The sequence below is a fragment of the Camelus bactrianus genome, chromosome 4 (genome assembly GCF_048773025.1).
Source record: "Camelus bactrianus isolate YW-2024 breed Bactrian camel chromosome 4, ASM4877302v1, whole genome shotgun sequence".
NCBI classification, from domain to species: Eukaryota; Metazoa; Chordata; class Mammalia; order Artiodactyla; family Camelidae; genus Camelus; species Camelus bactrianus.
In genome coordinates this window covers 11,369,051-11,387,198 of record NC_133542.1, presented here as the reverse complement: position 1 = coordinate 11,387,198, position 18,148 = coordinate 11,369,051, and the positions used below count along the sequence as shown (strand labels likewise).

General features: G+C 34.4%; 1 long non-coding RNA gene and 1 other non-coding gene across 3 annotated transcripts in view; one reads left to right on the top strand and one right to left on the bottom strand.

Moving 5' to 3' along the window:
- LOC141577438 (uncharacterized) overlaps positions 1–18,148 on the bottom strand; it is a 551,160-nt gene that overhangs the window by 359,640 nt on the left and 173,372 nt on the right. The gene's annotated exons all lie outside the window — the stretch shown is intronic.
- Positions 11,974–12,045, top strand: TRNAV-CAC (transfer RNA valine (anticodon CAC)). Its single transcript has one exon. It is a non-coding gene; the product is annotated as a tRNA-Val (tRNA).

Here is an 18,148-nt window from a genome sequence, read left to right as displayed (position 1 = left end):
GGTCTAATAGATATTGTTAGGAAATTAAACAAGGAACAAAAAATCCTGTATGAGTACAGGGTAATTGCAATTCTTGGAACACAATACAATAAAAAGATCCAATTACTAACCATATTTACATGCTGAATAATGCTGTTAGTTCATTATTTGCAACCAATTGTATTGTATGAACTCGGAAAGGGGATTTTTAGAAGGGTAAATCCAATATAAATTGAGTTCAATGAAAAAAAAGTCATTACAGTCTCTGAGACAATCTTAATTCAAAACTTCTAATGGGCATTAGTAACATTTACAAATAAATGAAGACGTCAGCTTACAGCAACATTAGGATATTGGGAGTCATAAGAATTAGCTGTTTGTTGAGAAATTATTGTTGTTTAGAACATTACAGTGCTCTTCAATTATCTGACTAAAAAATTCAAAGAAGGGAAATGTGATCTTGTGGTACACATGTAATTTCTATTATACCCAAATAAGGATAAGATTTTGAAGCAGAATTTAACATAGTGTGCCTCCCAGGGAGACAGAATCGAATCTGCAATGTTCAAAAGGATTCTACCTGCATCGATATCCACTTATGACTATACCTACCCATGGTAATTCTTTATTTTAGAAATTTATGATGATAATTCAAACGATTTATTGAGAAAGTTCAAATAAACATGATAGAATAGTAGCTATATGTGCTTACTAAATAGTCGGCATGCACAATTTTACATATAAATCTACAGATAATAGGCAGTAAAAGCTTATTTTATAAGTTTCCAGTTCTTCTGTTCTAGAAATAGTACGGCCTCCAGCTAGGAGTGAATAAGGAATTGCATCCTTTCTGGTCAGATTAGGATTTGTCTTACACTCATTTCCTCATCTGTACGATGTGAACTATGTTTCTTCTATGAAGGCTTTTATAACTAATTTGCAGAAACTCTTTTTCAATATGCACTTGTTCAAAATATACATAACATAAAATGTGGGTAGTATTTCTAAGCAGGCCTTATTTTTATACAAATTTCCTGCTTCTCACTGCCCGTGACAGTTTGGCTTGGTCAGTATTTAGCCTTAGATCTTTTCATAATTGTTGTTTTCTAATTTTTTTCCCTGTGTTTTGCTACCAACGTTCTTCCTCAGTGAGGTACGAGGGCATGGGGAATGGAGACAGAGGCTCATAATGTCAGCTAAAGCCTATAAGAGAAATTAAAATGGAATTCAAAGGAGTAAAAGATCCTCTTTTATGATTAAAAACAAAACAAATGGAAGAAGAAGAAAAATGTGGTTACTAGAAATTATTTTCTACATAATGTTAATAACCACCCTACTTAGTTGCAGTATTTTACAATCATGTCTACCACTGGATATAGTGTTAGGACCTCCCCAAATTCTACTAGTTAAAAATCAAAGTGCATCCTATCTTGTAACAAATGAGACAGGCTGAAATGAATCAAGATGGTCATAAGAGTGGAAACTGACTGAGGTTGGGCTGGGGAGGTATATGGGAAGTCTCTGTTATTTCCACTTACTTTTCTGTAAACCTAAAACTGCTCTAAAAGAGAAAGTCCATTAATTTAAATGCTAGAAAAGAATGCAAAGTATCTTCTGTACAAACAACCCATGAAATCAGTGTCTTTAAGATGTTCTAAAATGAGATAAATCCATTTAATTTAATATTAATGATCACTATACAACTAATGGCTATTTCATTAGCTTATATTGTTCTTAGATTTTAAAAGGTATTTCATAGCATTTTATTAAAAATCATCCAAAACTTTGATGTTGCCTCTTCTCATTTGAGAGTTCACAAATTAGAGAAAGCTGTTCTCCGCTACAACTTTCCTTATATAAGACAGTGGCACTCAGCACATCTAAAAGTGCACAATGTAACAGAATTACCTGAAATGCTGCTCAGTTACAGCACAAGTAGATTTACTAAGAATGTGAACTAAGGCATCTTTCCTTGATGGCAGGCCCAGAGGACTAGGTATGGGTACATCTCTTTCCCTGGAAACAGTCATCTCTAGCTGTTTGATTTTGTTTTTGCCTACTCTTCCTCATCTAATGGATGTCAAAATAGCACAAAGTTTTCTTAAATTTGTATTAGGGATGTTTGGTTGATTCTATAAATAGAAATGAAAGAAATGATGGTTACTAACCTAATTTATAAATCATGTGTACTCTATCCTCAACAATGTTCAGTAACTGCTTTCTAAAGCTGTAATCTAAAATTACACTTGATGTGACAGCTGCCATTCTAATCAGTCCAAATATTGAAATTTCAGCCTCTCAGTTATAAGTAAACAGGCAAGTTCAGGTTAATCAACATATGTATTGAACAGAAATGGACACAAGTGGAATTCCTATGTCAAAATATTTCATTTTTAATAAAGGCTTATCTGGCATAGCTTTGGTGGCACTAAAAAAAATCAATTATTCTTGTCACTCAAATAATCACATTTTATAATAAATCTTCACACTGAATGTTGATCTGAAGCAATTTCAATTGATAAGGTTTTCTATTTTCATTTTTCTTTCCCACTTTCCTAAAGAGATGTAACTGTCAACTCCCAGCAGTTCTCAACATCTAGTGTTTCCATCTGTGGGAACTGAGAAGATCTGGCTTTCACTCTTTTTACCATGTGCACGTTCAAACTGGTTGAAAAGCTGTTGGACGTCATTGTTCTCACAGATATTAAAATGCTACTAAGTTGTATTTCCCCTTTTTTGTTTTTCTCAAATACAACAAATGTGGCACCCCCAGATGTCTAGATGTCTGTAAGAAATAATTTCTGGAAAGAATTTGCTGGCTTTAACACACTTAAGGACCAATGGAATTGAAAACAAGTAAAGGGGAAGAGATCAGGAAGAAAGTGGCAAAAGAAATGAGAATCAGTTAGCAGTACAATATAACGCCTCATTCCATTTAATTACATTGATATTTATTGACCTCCAATTACACACACGGTGCCTGGCACAGTGGGTGATCCAAAGATCAATCAGACATAACTGTATTGTCCAGAACTCAATCTACTGAGACAAGAAAAGCATGTAAAACAAGGCCAGTGTTAGTAAGTGATGTAATTGAGCTACAGACAAGAGCAACTTAAACAAAGGGATGTGAGATTTCATGTGATTGAATAATCTGGGAATCATTTACAGAGGATAGACCAAGAAAGATGGATGGAAATTGTAAAGGTAGGGAAGGCAGCTGAAGTAGTAGGGGCACTGTGAGCAAACTATGTAGACAAGAAATGTCCATGTTTATTAAATTAATCTAAAAAAGTTCCTTATAGCTAAAGGTTATTACTAACACGTTCCTTTCCACCATATAGGTCACCAAAAGCACCTATAGCCATACATCTTTGAGAACTGAATGTTTGCTTTCAGACTTATAGTCACATTGTTATTGAATGATTAACCCATTCCTTGAACAAATGCATTGAGTTTTGATGCCTGCCCAGTAGTCCCCCAAACATAGTAAATGTTATAAATTTGAATAAAATTGAACTTAATGTGTTCCCTACACAGAAAATATGAAAAGGCAATAACACATATAACTTATAATGGATAAATACATTTACTAACAGTTGTTAAGTAAATATTTGAGATTTTACCTCAATTTCAAGATACTATGATAGCCTGCTACAATTTTATTGGTGTTGGCAGATGGCACAAAAATCCTGAGTCAGAGATAAAGGACAGTTTACCACTCATCATAGTAACAGTAGCTAGAATATCCACATTTTTTTTTTATTGAAGTATAGTTGATTTACAAATTTATACTGGTTTCTGGTATACAGTAAAGTGATGCAAATATATGTGTATGTGTGTGTGTGTGTGTGTGTGTGTACGTGTGTACGTGTATAAATAAATAAATAAATAAATAAATAAATAAATAAATAAATAAATAAATAAATAAATATCTGGGCTCCCTTTTTTGGTCCATTGATCTACATGTCTGTTTTTGTGCCAATACCATGCTGTTTTGATTATTGTAGCTTTGTAGTATTATATGAAGTCAGACAGGGTTAAGCCTCCAGTTTTGCTCTTTTTCCTCAGGTCTACTTTAGCAATTATGTTTTTTTTTTTTTTTTGTGCTTCCATATACACTTTAGGATTATTTATTTTATTTCTGTGAAAAATGTACTGGGTAATTTGAAAGGGATTGCATTAAATCTGTAGATTGCCTTGGGCAGTATGGTCATTTGAGCAATGTTAATTCTTTCATTCCAAGAGCAGAAGATACCTATTTCCCTGAATCATCTTTAATTTCCTTTATCAGTGTTTTACAATTCTCAGCACATAGGTCCTTCACTGCCTTGGTCAGGTTTATTCCTAAGTATTTTATTTTTTTTGATGAGTTTTTAAAAGAATTTTTTTTTTTTTTTTTTGCTTTCCTTTTCTGATATCTCATTGTCAGTGTAAGGACATATAACAGATCTCTGTAGGCTAATTTTGTATTCTGCTACCTTTCTGTATTCATTTATCACTTCTAGTAGTTTTTGTGTGGAATCTCCAGGGTTTTCTATATATAGTATCATGTCATCTATAGATAGTGATGGTTTTACCTCTTTCCTCCCAATTTGGATACATTTTATTCCTTTTTCTTCTCTGATTGCTGTGGCTGGGACTTCCACCACTTGAATAGAAGCAGTGAGAGTGGGCATCCTTGTCTTGTTCCAGGTTTTAGCAGGCAGGCTGTCAGCTTTTCACTGTTGAGTGTGATGTTCGCTGTGGGTTTTTCATAAATAACTTTATGTTGATGCGTTCCCTCTATACTCACTTTGGTAAGAATTTTTATGATGAATGGGTGTTAAATTTTATCAACATTCACTGCACCCATTGATTTGCAAGGGTTTTCTCCCACTCCTTAGGTTACTGTTTCATCTTGTTGATTGCTTCTTTGGCCGTACAGAAGATTTTTAGTTTGGACTCACATTTATTAGTTTTTGTTTTTATTGCCTGTGCTTGTGGTATCATATCCACAAACACTGACTGCCAAGACCAATGTTAAGGAACTTTTCCCTATGTTTTCTTCTAGGAGTTCTATGGTTTCAAGTCTTACTATTTAAGTATTTGATCCATTTCAAAAAACTTCTTTACTTTTTATACCAGTCCTATTAGGGATACACTATTAAGTTCCTTTAATATCTGAGAAAATAGAGCCTCAAAAAAGTTAAGTGACTAAGCCAAAGTCACACGACTAGTAAGGGGCAGGATTTGAAAACCAGGCAGTACTCAAGCCCACTGTCAACTGCTGCAACACTGAGTAGCAGTGAGAAGAAAAGCCAAACCATAAAGAACAAAGATGGAGAAACCTATCAGGATATGTCTTCAAGTTTTAGTTACTACACAGTTACAAAAACAAAGCAAAATCGCATTTCCCACTTTTAAGAAAAGCAGCTTTGCTGTTTTGCTAGTTTTACTATTTGTTGTAACTTAGATATGTTTACAATTTCAGTTGAAGGTAATAAGACATTCAAGCAATATTTTTAGAGGCACCAACATAGCATTCTACTAAGCTAGGGAAACTCCCAATGGGCTCAATTGTTCCTATGAATCATATGGATTTAGAATGTGAAAGAATGATTCAAAGAGGGAGCAAAAGACGGATACAACCCAGATAGCATGATAACCTGAATGTTCTGCTGCAGTCCTTAACCAGCTGTATTTCACAAACTGTTCCCTTTGCCTCTGCTTCCCTTTCTTTCCCATATTAATGCTGCTGCTTAAGCTCATTTTGATACGTGCATATGTTTGATGGCTCCTTTGTAAGTTCTATTACAATGTCATTTATAGTTTTATTTGAAAAACATATCTATTTATGTGTTGGTTTCAGTAGAGTGAAATAGTCATGTTTTTCAATTTATATCCATTGCCTTTTAATGCTTCCCTTAGCAAATCTAATACATTCACTTTATAAGGTGTTCTACAATTTTGCAGTTCAAATGCATGGCTTTCTGTTACTTTCTTGAGAGTAAACACTCTCAAGACATTTAATATCTATGATTTAGACAGTGTCGTCATTATTACAGTGATACAGTAGGAACCAATGAAAATATCAGAATACTTGAAAAGTAATTTTGTATACATAATATCACTGAAATGAGATCATGTGGAAATAGCCTAAAGTATTAAACTAATCTCCAGTATGGCAAGGCTAATATTTTCTATCCCATATCTTGCTGGATGAAACGAGTCATTTATCATATACGATGGCTTTTGAAATACTTCAGAACCATAGAAAACTCTAATAATAGTGAGTTTACACAGCTATAAAGGGAAAACGGAAACAACTCTACACCTTAAAAATAATAGTTTATTACAAAAATGTATGACTCAATCTGGGAACTGGACCAGAAAATTTTAAAAATATATTATATATTTTAACTTTACATACAAAAATAGATATGTTTTTTAGTAAAATCAGATTGCTGAGTAAAAGCAATACAAATATACGGCCACTTTAACATGCTAGTTTCAGTCTCTTACCAAGAAGCAGGACTGGGGTTTGCACCCAGAAGGCATCCTTGAACCTATCTAAACAGGGCACTTTCTACTCTTTCCTCATATAATATATATTCCTTAAATTCGCCAATACTCACTCTATCTCTCTTTCCAGGGATTATACAAAGAAAGAGTTGATAACTTTTTTTTAAACTCCCAACAGAGCAGTAGTTCCCTATGAGCCAAGTAGCTTCCCTGACTGTCAGACAAGCCACACTAACCATGATGCAAAGGATGAGTTCCATTTCAGTAAACGTGTGTACATGTGTTTTTTCCAAGAACCATCATATGAATTTGCACATGGTCTGTAATAACTCGAGCATAAGGCCAGTCTGTAGTAACTCTATAAAGCACAGCAGAGCCTATCAGAGAAGTCGGTCTATATGTGCTTAATCAAACTGATATGACAACAGCCTGATTAACAGGAGCAAGTGTGAGAAGGGCTTCACCACTTGGTTCATTTATTCCTTCTCCCACTTCACACGTGTTTATGGAGGGAATCTTACATTCTTTGCACTATGTTAGACACTAGGGGTACGATGAAAACAAAGACTGACATGTTCTCTGTCTCTTGGAGCTTATAAACTACAGGTAATTTCTGTATCTGATTATTACACTGCATTTTTGGGGAGGAATGTAAGGAAAAAAAGAAGCAATAGATAAAAAGGTAGGTAGATATTAAGACTCTTTCTTCTATCACCAAGAAGTCAATGTCTTAACTGCTTCCCATTGACTCCACCCTTTTACACGAAATGATCCTATTTATATCCAAGTCACTTTTTATACCCAAATAGTAGAATCACTATTTAAAAACTTATATAAGAAAAACATTTCTCTATAGAGAATGCCTAAATATTTCTTTAAAACTTTCAGGAGAATTCAGCAACTATCACTTGAGCACCTACTGTGTGCCAGGGATAGGAGAAAGATACAAGTGTCCTTTCCTGGTACTGCAGAATGTTCCTTTACTATGAACAGGAAACAGTGGAGAGCAGTGTGGAGGGGATTGGCAGAGGATGAAAAAAGACAGAGAAGAGGTGGGACCACAGTTGACTTTTCTCAGGCACTGCTACCTTTTCTCAGTATTTTGAGGGATGGTAAATATGTTTTTTAAACCACTAGTATGTTAAAAGGTTTAAGTCGGCCTGGATGGTAACAATACAAAGACAATGAGTAATTTGTCAATATTTAAAAATCAGAGTATTTTATGTAACTACATATTTCTAGCTTATCTTGAAAATGTGAAGGTAGCTGGCACGACACCCTGCAGCCAAGGCGTCCTCTCAGACCCTCACATGCCTCCCTCACCCTGCTTCACCCACTTAAGCCACCTACTTAGTCTCTATCAGCTATGGGTTCCCAAAATTGCCAGATCAGAAAAACCATCGAGACTCTTGACTGAAAATGTAGATCCCAGCTCACCCTCGAGAGATGCTCACTCAACAGATCTAGAATAAAAGCGGACTCTGAACTGTTACAGGCATCCTACATGACTCTTTGTAAACAAAGTAGTGGGGGAAATGCTGTTGTAGGTATTCCAGTTTTCAGCTCCAAAACGATTAAGAACATGCTCGTACGCTCACAGTAAGAGTCGGTGATCTCAACCCAGTATTGATTAGCGGGAGTTTCATAAGTGTGCAAGTAGAAATCAATAACCTCACACATTTTATTATGTGTGAGGAGATAGATAAAAAAATATAAATATAAACAAGATTATACTGTATAGCACAGGGAAATATATACAAGATCTTGTGGTAGCTCACAGAGAAAAAAATGTGACAATGAATATATGTGTGTTCATGTATAACTGAAAAATTGTGCTCTACACTGGAACTTGATACATTGTAACATGAGTATAACTCAATAAAAAATGTCTTAAAAATATAAATATAGATATATCCATGTGAAAATGATTATTGATGTGCTTAATCTCAGTGCCCTAGATTGATGCAACATAGTGTTTAATGCATAATTACAGCATCTCCTGTGGGAATCAGTTGGAGTTTTTCTGAATTAGGTCAGTACCAACCATGGCTCCACACTGATACAAAACTGACTGAGGTACTCGCTACAAAACAAAACAAGATTAAAAAAATACAGATAACCCTCATACGTGAACTTGGCCAAGAGTCACCAAGATGGGTATGGAGCCTTGGTTTCACATCAATATGGATATTAATCAGAGATGTGCTAATAAATGGTTCACAAACTCCTCTCAGGCATAGGAGGAGACCCTAATTTGTGGGATTCTGTCAATTTCTATGATGTAACTAGCCCTGCCATGGCTAATTTGAAGCCAACAGGATGATGTCACTGAACAAGAAGCTGAGGATGAGAAGAGATGTGCTCAGTCACCTATGATAATGGCACAAGATGAATCTAGCACATCACATGATTTAATAATTACCTACAATTTAAGTGTTGAGGACAAAAAAAAAAAAAGATCCTTGCTTTCAAGTCTTTTATCATGTCACTGCAACTTTGTCATATACACACAAAAATATGAAGAAATAGCCTTCTTTGGTATCAAAGGAGGCAGTAATGATAAATACTATCATTCTCTGAACATTTACTCTCTCCTGACCATTATGTTAATAGTTAATTACATACAAAGATACTACATTTATAAACACATATACAATATCTAGTTAACTGAATCCTCACTATGTTCTGGACAGTATTCCTAGCACTTTACTCTATTATTTCAATGATGTCAGCCATATTTTTCTCTCTTTCAGAAAAGGGAAGCAAAGTCCAGAAAAAATATACAATTTTGTGATACCCTGCAACTGGTGAATATGAATATTGAATCTGAATCCAAGTAATCTGACTTCAGAGCTAACACCTCTAACCACTAATCCCATCACACAGACAATAAATGGTATCAGATGTCAGCACAAGGAATGAACACCCAGGCATAGTGGTTCAAGGTGGATTCATACTTGTCTGACCTGTGAACCCTTGCTCTCTTCAGATTTATAATCAGGAGTTAATATTGCCAATATCACTGCAAAATCAGGATAAGTAATCATATTACAGAGTCTGTCGCCTGAAAATCGGTAAGAAATACATTAACACGACAAAACAGAGAGTAAACCAAATTTATATGGCAACTGTGATTTGATATTTTGCATAAATTCACAAAATACAGTCCCCTGAAAGCTTTATTATAATAAAGTCAATTTTTTCCAATTTAAAGTAGAAAATATTTCCATTGTTTTCAAACATGTAAGACAGCTGATCTCATTGCCAAATTATCGTTATTATCCTCAAAACTAAATATAACTTTCTCTATTTTGTCTAGTATTTAGTATTGCAAGGATGCCTAGGAGAGGCCTTCTTTTTCTCTCCCTACTGTTAACCCCTCTCACTCAACTTCTCTCTCTCTTCCCCTCTCTGTCTGGTGGCAGGGAAACTTTCTTATACTCTAACTTGAAAATATATCTCTAGAGTCTAGACTCTAACAAGATGTCGATCACTTCTGATTTTTTTTTCCTTGACTATATTCTGCATGTTAAATCTGCACACTAAATGGTTTCCCTTGGTTCATTTCTGGTGGTCTCAGTAACAGAATAGATTTAGAAGGAAAGGAAATAATAGGATGAGAAGTGATGGGCAGCAGTTTGCTCCTCCACCAAATCAAGCAGCCCCATGGTAAGAGCACCTGCTACTCACTGCATTTCTGAAACAAAGAAAGAGGACTTTGGGGTGGGAGCCAAGCGACTTTCTTGTCCTTCTCTGTCAACTGTCCCACTCTGTTCTGGTAATGCCTGTACAATGGTTGCTCTTTGTAAAGACATTCTATCAGTTTTATAGCTAGAGAATATTTTATCCAGATTCTGGGATTTCTGTTAGCATTCCTCTATTTTTCTCTGATTTCACACTCTTTTATATATGGCTCTATAATTATTTTAGTGACAAGTTGAGAAAGTCTATGTCAATTGTTTTGAGACAAATATAATTAAAAAACCTGTCCTAGGAGCTCTTACCCATTTGGTTCTTTGGATTATTTCTAAGATACAAGTTCTATTGTGAGGTTGATGTCAATCTTCAGATGCTCCAGGATTGTTTATTTAGTGTGAACCAGGTCCAGATGTGCCTAAGAATATCTGCTCTCGTCCTCTGAGCAGCCAGAGCCCAGGGGTCCTGGTTAGTCCACCAAAAGGGATAAAAAGAAATGCAGAAACAATGAGTAACTACAAAGCCCATACATAGTACTCTTCTAATGAGCACACCTAAACCATTTTATTTAATCTTCATAACAATCCTAACAGCAAGGAAGTATAATTATCTCTGTTTTAAAGAAGCCAATGCAGTGACTTTTGGACTTTATATAACCTGCCCAGTAACAAACTATGTGACACAAAGTCAAATTTTGAACTCAATTTTTGTCTAACGTCAAGAGATCAACTCTGATTTACATATGTAAGTGATGAGCTTGTACTAATATTGAACACTGATACAACGAAAGACACACAGTGAGGAGAATGCTTTTAAATTATTGTGGCTAATCAGAAAATGCACAGTCTAGAAAGCTCCATAATAGTTAATTCTATCAATAACAAAATAGTAATTCTTTGGGGGAAATGTAAAGTGTTTTGAGAACACAGGGGAAGTTTTTAGTTTTTATCTAAGACTCATCTACACATTTTTTATTAGGCATATATTTCATAAAGTGTTGTCAGAGGAAAGGAATTTTAGAACTCAAATCTTACTAAAAACATCTAAATTCCCAAAATTTCAACTTCAGTCTGTACACAACTGTTTGCATATTATGATCAGAGAAAATACTCAGGGGAGATAGAAATATACCATGATAACACAGTTTTGGATTTTCTTTTCCTTTACAGATCAGACTTATGACAGCTCTCATTGCTCATGTTGGAAAAAATCTAATTTCACAGCCAGTTCCAAAATCCTGCTGCTTTGCTGTTTCAGCAGAGCTTACAGATATGGGAATGATTAGAGTCAGCCCTTATTGTAGAGAGCTATGAAATTTGTGATTTCAATATCCTTCATATATAACTTTTATTGCTAATGTAATATTTCTTTAAATGAATGGGATTTCTATGTTGCTGGGCCCCCTAAAGCTAGTAGGATGCTGTAATTGATCTACATATCTGCAAAGCCAAATGCCTCATAAGCAACTCAATTAAAATATTGAGAAGGTACGTATTCATACAGGTAGAGTGAACATAAGTTGGAGGAGGTAGGTGTAAGCTAAAGTATACTAACATTTTATTTAAGAACACTGGAAATTGAAATTATAACCTTTTATATTTAAAAATTGGGAGTTTAAAACTTTCTCCTAAATTTCTTCATTCTGAACACAGCAAAATTTTGCAGTAAGTGGAGCCATTTCCTTAAATTCACTAGGAACAACTGTCCTCCGATTTCTATAAAATATAAATTAAAAAATCTAGATCCTAAACAGATGAGTTTGAAGAGTCACATTTCATTTTTGTCTGTTAGGGGGAGGGTATAGCTCAGTGGTGAAGTGCATGCCTCACATGCATGAGGTCCTGGGTTCAATCCCCAGTACCTGCATTAAAAAATAAATTAATGAAGAAACCTAATTACCTCCACCCCCCCAAATTCTCATATTTATCATTTTTGCCTACTGACTTCAAAATACTGTTAATTTACATTCCCAATGGACATGGCTTAAAGATTGGTGATGTCAGAAAAAAAAACAACACAATATAAGAGCAGATAATATCCGTAGGTTTATCAATCCTCAAACTAATAAATATTTAAATCATACAAGCATAAACTCTATTCTCTAAATATTTATCTCTAACAAAGCTGAGATAAAAAAGCTACTCTTTAAAATTTGAGACTTAAATAGTATTTATATTGCTAAATATCTATAAAATCTGATTTTAAATATTTTTTGCTAATACTAATCATATTCTCCATTCATTTATCAGTAAATACATAAATAAATGGTAAAATCTTAAGTTACCATCATCTTTAAGCTTATCTTAGGAAAGAGGTGTCCCTAATGTGACTCAACTAAAATTATTTTCATCAAAACTCTAACAATTGTATTTACGGTAAATGTTTCTAGGATCTGTGGGCTATATACATAAAGTAGAACATATGAAAGAAGAGCAAATTATATGTCATACTGATATTTCTACATATAGCCAAAGGTAATTAAAACAGGGCAAACAACATCAATCAAATGTGGTCTGTGATCACTGGAGAGGAAGTGCCACCAATTTTCAACATTTGTGTTTGTTCCCACTACTTCCACCAGCATCTTCCGTACAAAGTTCAATATATGTTTGTTTTGTACTTACCGAACATTTACTTTCTTTTCAGAACTATGAACAAGTTATTCTATTATACACCCCACTTACACACACCACTACATTCCATTAGCTTATAGGCTTATGCTGTAAAGGTTTGCAATTCACCTGCTAAGTGCCACTGGAGCATCTATTCACTATCACTCAACAGTACTTTCACTCAATTAATCCCCCTTTTTAGCATTTTGTATATTCACCAACCCAGAATAGGGCAGAGATCACAAAACCACTACTGCACACTCATACAGGCTGGGATCTCTGAGAAAGATGAAAGCTACAGACTTTCTTCCTAGAAAAATGCAACTTTAAATGTACCCATTATTTCATCCAAATTTATAAATGCATCTTGAGGCTAATGGACTTCACGTTGGGGAAAAAAAAAAAAGAAAAAACAAACCCTTATTATGAGAGGAGTGATGAGGCAGGCTTACTGACCCTGGCTGGTTAACAAGGGAAGGGAAATGCCAGGCTGCTAAAAAACAGATTGTCTCTCTCATCCCTCAGCTGGCTCCTTGGTTCCAAGGACACAGCCATACGAGACATTTTGCGTCCCACAAGTGCAGCACTGATTCCCACAGACATGCCCCAGTATCTCTTTCTTTGTTCCCTTTCTCCAGCCGAAGTTTCTTTTTCAGGGCTGAATTTCATGGGAGGAAAGAGCCAGTAACAGAAGACTGGCACCACTGGAATGAAGGTAAGGATGGCAGAGGCATCCAATTAAGGGACACCCCAGCCTGACAGGGGCTGGAGCCGTCCTGATCTGCTCCCTGGCTGAGCACTTCCCTCTTGAGTGTTTTCTTTTTGCTTTTTTTAAAACTTCCTCTCTCTGAGCAGTAAAGCAGCTCCTTTTTTCACTTTGTCTCTCTGCCTCCACTGAGAATTCTTTCTCAGCTAGGGGGCAAGGACCCACACATTTAAGGAGAGGATCTTGCCCACACATTTGGCGGGCTTTCCAATCAGGGGTCGCTCTATCTGCTAACAGTTACAGAAAACTTCAAACATGACAGAGTATCAGGCACCTGACTTGTCCTCCTAACATAAACAGTTAGTAATGTGACAAAATATGTAAGAACTGTTTTTCAGATATTTGATGACAGGCATGGCAGTATTATGATCTTTGAGAGAGAGGAAATAATAAAGATGAGACTACAATTCTCTGGTTTTCTGCCTAAAAAGGTAAGGCCTGCCTTTTAAATTTCATATATTTATTTATTTTTTAATTTTAAAACCAATTTTGTTTTTTGGGGGGAGGTATTTAGGTTTATTTATTTATTTATTTATTTAATGGAGATACTGGGGACTGAACCCTGGACCTCATGCATGCTAAGCACATATTCGACTACTGAGCTATACCCTCCCCCACCAAAAAAAAAAGCTGCCTTGTTTGATTATGACACAGGCAGTAGACACCCAAGCAGAACAACACAGCAGCCTTGCTGAACTGAGGAGATAGATACTGAAGTTTGGAGAGATCAAACTAGATGGAATTTTAGGAGCAAAGTAATGGAAAAAAATCTATGTAACTAACACTCCAGAAATATGCACAGGGGTCCCTCAAGGATTTGGATACATCTTAAGGGGCACACAGATAGGATTTAACTCCACTTGACCAGGCCAAAAAAAAAGTTTCTTGAGATTTGTATATCTAAATAATTTCTAAAGCTCATGCAAACCAGACAGATGTTGGGTTCCAATCAGCAGAGTCAAGCGACCTTGTTGCACAGTTGAGGCATCCAACAGAGAACCAAGCAAAGTCAAGCCCTGGTTGTAGGTATAAAGGAGCTCTGAGTCAAACTACTATGAACCCATCCTTACAAAGTATAAAAAGCTTTTAAAGAATGCAGTATCTAAACTGCCCTTCAAGTACTGTGTAGAGGGAGAGAAAAAATTCCAGACCCACATCAACAGAGAATTTCAAATGTCCAAGGATACAATATGTTAAAAAAAACTATAAAAAATAATTGACATTCATTAAAATAGTAACCTGTATGTCCAAGAAGCTCAACAAAACTAAGCAGAATAAAGAAAACTGCACCAAGGCACAACCTAAATAGAAATTATTAAAAAAAAAATTAACAAATTCTGAAAACTATCCAGGAAAAAAAAAGTCACATTGTGTATATAGGAATAAAGAATGTGTATATAGGAATAAAGAATGACAATCCAGTTATCTTCAGAAACTATGCAAGGCATCTTAGAAATTTCAAAAGAAAAAGAAGTCTTTTTTTTTTTTTTAACATTAGAGCTTCACTACCGCTAAAAATGCTAAAGGAAAGCATCCTGATGTCATGTGAGGTATCATAGTGGTAACAAGAGGAGATACCGGTGTCCATAATTAGCACAGTTACTAACTCAAAAGACATTTCACTTATGGTTTTATAATTTGTTATATAAACCTTTCTAATATTTAAAAAAAATCTTGCATTTTTTATCACTTCATAACTGATTTTTTTCCTGAAGAGATCTTTTCCTTCCCCGGTACACATTAGATGAACGATTGTATTAGAAAGGGTAGGCTAGGCTGTAATAACAATGACAGTTTGTTTTCTTGATTATTTAACTAAGTTAGGTGTTTCTCATTGGCAGGGGGCTCTTCTCTATATAGTAATGTATTTACCGAGGCTTCTTTCTTCATATGGCTTTACCATCCTTCACAGATTTATAATCATCTGATTCTGAGACTAGGAACTGTAGTCTCTGCCCATGGTCAGGAAGAAGAAATATGGTTTTGTGATGAACAGCAGCCTTCACTACAATGGTAAAGGTAAACAGCTCACAGACTGCTAAGTGTAGTTTGGGAACATGATGTGTAACTTTTATACACACAAAACCCTAAACAATGTATGTTCAAGCTCACATTAAGTTCTGGAATAATTATGAGTTCGGAGATGCACTGGATAAAAGGAGCACCTATACATGATATTTTTCATTATTTGCTTCATATTCAGGAGTAGTTTTATAAGTAAAAAGTGATGACACTCTGATTACAAAAGTACTATGCATTCATTTTAGAAACATGGGTATTACAGAAAGGAATTTTTTAAGTTAGCCTTCATTTTATGATATGATACAGTCATTGCTAATGCTCATACTATTACCTTCCCATTTTTATGCATATCATATACACTGTTTATGTTTTACAATATAAGAATTCACATAGTAAAAGGTATCAGGCTGAACCATAAGAATATGTTGATATTCAGCAGTTTTGAATTATAACAATGGTAATTGCCTATGACTTAAAGTAACAAAGAGGAAAAAAAAAGTATAAAATACATTTTATCAGACAGAAAATTAAACTATTCATGGTTGACTCCATAATGTCATTTTAAAACATGTGGGGCAGAAATAATTAAATTGGCCTTTGTTAATTCACATTCTTTTATAACAAGGTTTCTGAGATCATTCTGTAAGTTTTCAGTAACAATAGCTGATGAAGGAACTAACTGGTGAATGTGATTCTATAAATCTCAATTAGTTCACGAAAAGAAAAATGAGTATTTATTGTTAAGATGCTTGGAACACAATCATTGGATGGGAAATAAGCAAGTTTTACATATATATAGATATACATAGATATAGATATATATAGATATATGCATATCAAAGCTATCTAAAACAAAAAATAGCATTGTAACTGAAACTTGGTGAATAAGCCTTTAAAAAAACAAACCCTGCTGTTTTATGGGTAATGATATTTCAGTGTAATGAACATGTTCAAGTGTCAAGTATATGACAGATGAGCTAATGTCTATGCCATTAAAATTGTAGCTTCACCCAAAAGTTAATGATCTTTAAACTTGACCAAGGTAGGTATTTCATTAAGCACCTAATGTTTCCCTAATTTCATGAGATACGGTAGAACCATATGAGATAAGTTATATTCTATTCTGAGCAAAACATGAAGCAAATTATTAACTTAAGCAACTTTAATATAATAATTCAATTTAAGTTACAGACCTGGAAGACTGGATTCACTGAATTAATTCTATTTCACTTGAAAAGACTCATGATGCTTCAACCAGAAATATGCTTTATTAAATTTTAGTAAGCCTCCTTAAGTTTCTGTTTGTTTAGATTATTGAAGTGAAATTTTTACATCTTAACATGGTCGTTTCTGCAAAGTCTTTATTCAATCATTTCCTGTTCTGAAAAATTACACTTTTAAGATGACAGCAATGAAATATAACACACACATCTGTCAAAATATGAAGTTGTGTCTTTCTTTCATAAGATTTTGTGTATTTCAGCCCATAAAGGAAAACACATTAGAGTGCATGCCTATATGACGACTTGATAAATGAGGAAAACACTGTCCATTTGCTAACTATGAAAACAATTTTGAAATATATTTTTGAGGTTTTAGAGCCCTAATAAAGTTCAATCTTTCATTTAACAGATGAAAATACTATGTATCATAGAGTTTCAGTGACCTGATCTATTTCTTTGTTACTGGTTTTCCTCGTCATTTCCTGGCTTCGTACCTCAAGGATTTTGCTGACTTAGGTTTCTTTATGATTTCAGCTCTCGGATGGGTACAGGTTTTAAAATTACTGTTTTGTGGCTTATCCAGTTTGTGCTTGTTGTTAGTTTAGGAGTGAAGGTCCCTTATGTCTTTATACAACCTACTCAGAATTGGAAACCAAAGACTGTAATTTTGACTTCATCAAAGTGGTTGATCTGATACTAATCATCTTACCATAATCAGAAATAAAAGTCCTTGTTTAGGACATAGATCATAACATAGAGAGCTCTATTCAATTTGTTATAATAACATATAATGGAAAATAATCTGAAAAGAAAAAAATCTATATATGTATGTATATGTATAACTGAATCACTTTGCTGTACACCTGAAACTAACATTGTAAATCAACTACACTTCAATAAAAAATTAAAAACAAACAAACAAGTATATAGTCTGGGAATGTACTATAATTTTTTTAAACTTTTTTTTATTGAGTAATAGTCATTTTACAATGTTGTGTCAAATTCCAGTGTAGAGCACAATTTTTCAGTTATACATGAACATATATACATTCATTGTCACATTTTGTACTATAATTTAGAAAAAATTAGAATAAAAATGCTCTTTCATTATCATCTAAAAACAATCCTGTTTAATTTTAATAGAAAATATACAACTACACAGTGAGAAAGTATTAACACTAAAATGAGACATCAATTACAAGTGTTATCTCTTTAAATTCTGGAATTTCATGTCATTATTGAGCTATCTGAAGCAACCCTCTTTCTTTGTTACCAATGCAAAGATTTAAAAAAAAAAATTCCTCTACACAAGTATGTCTTTACCTTTGAAGTTTCATAACTAAATG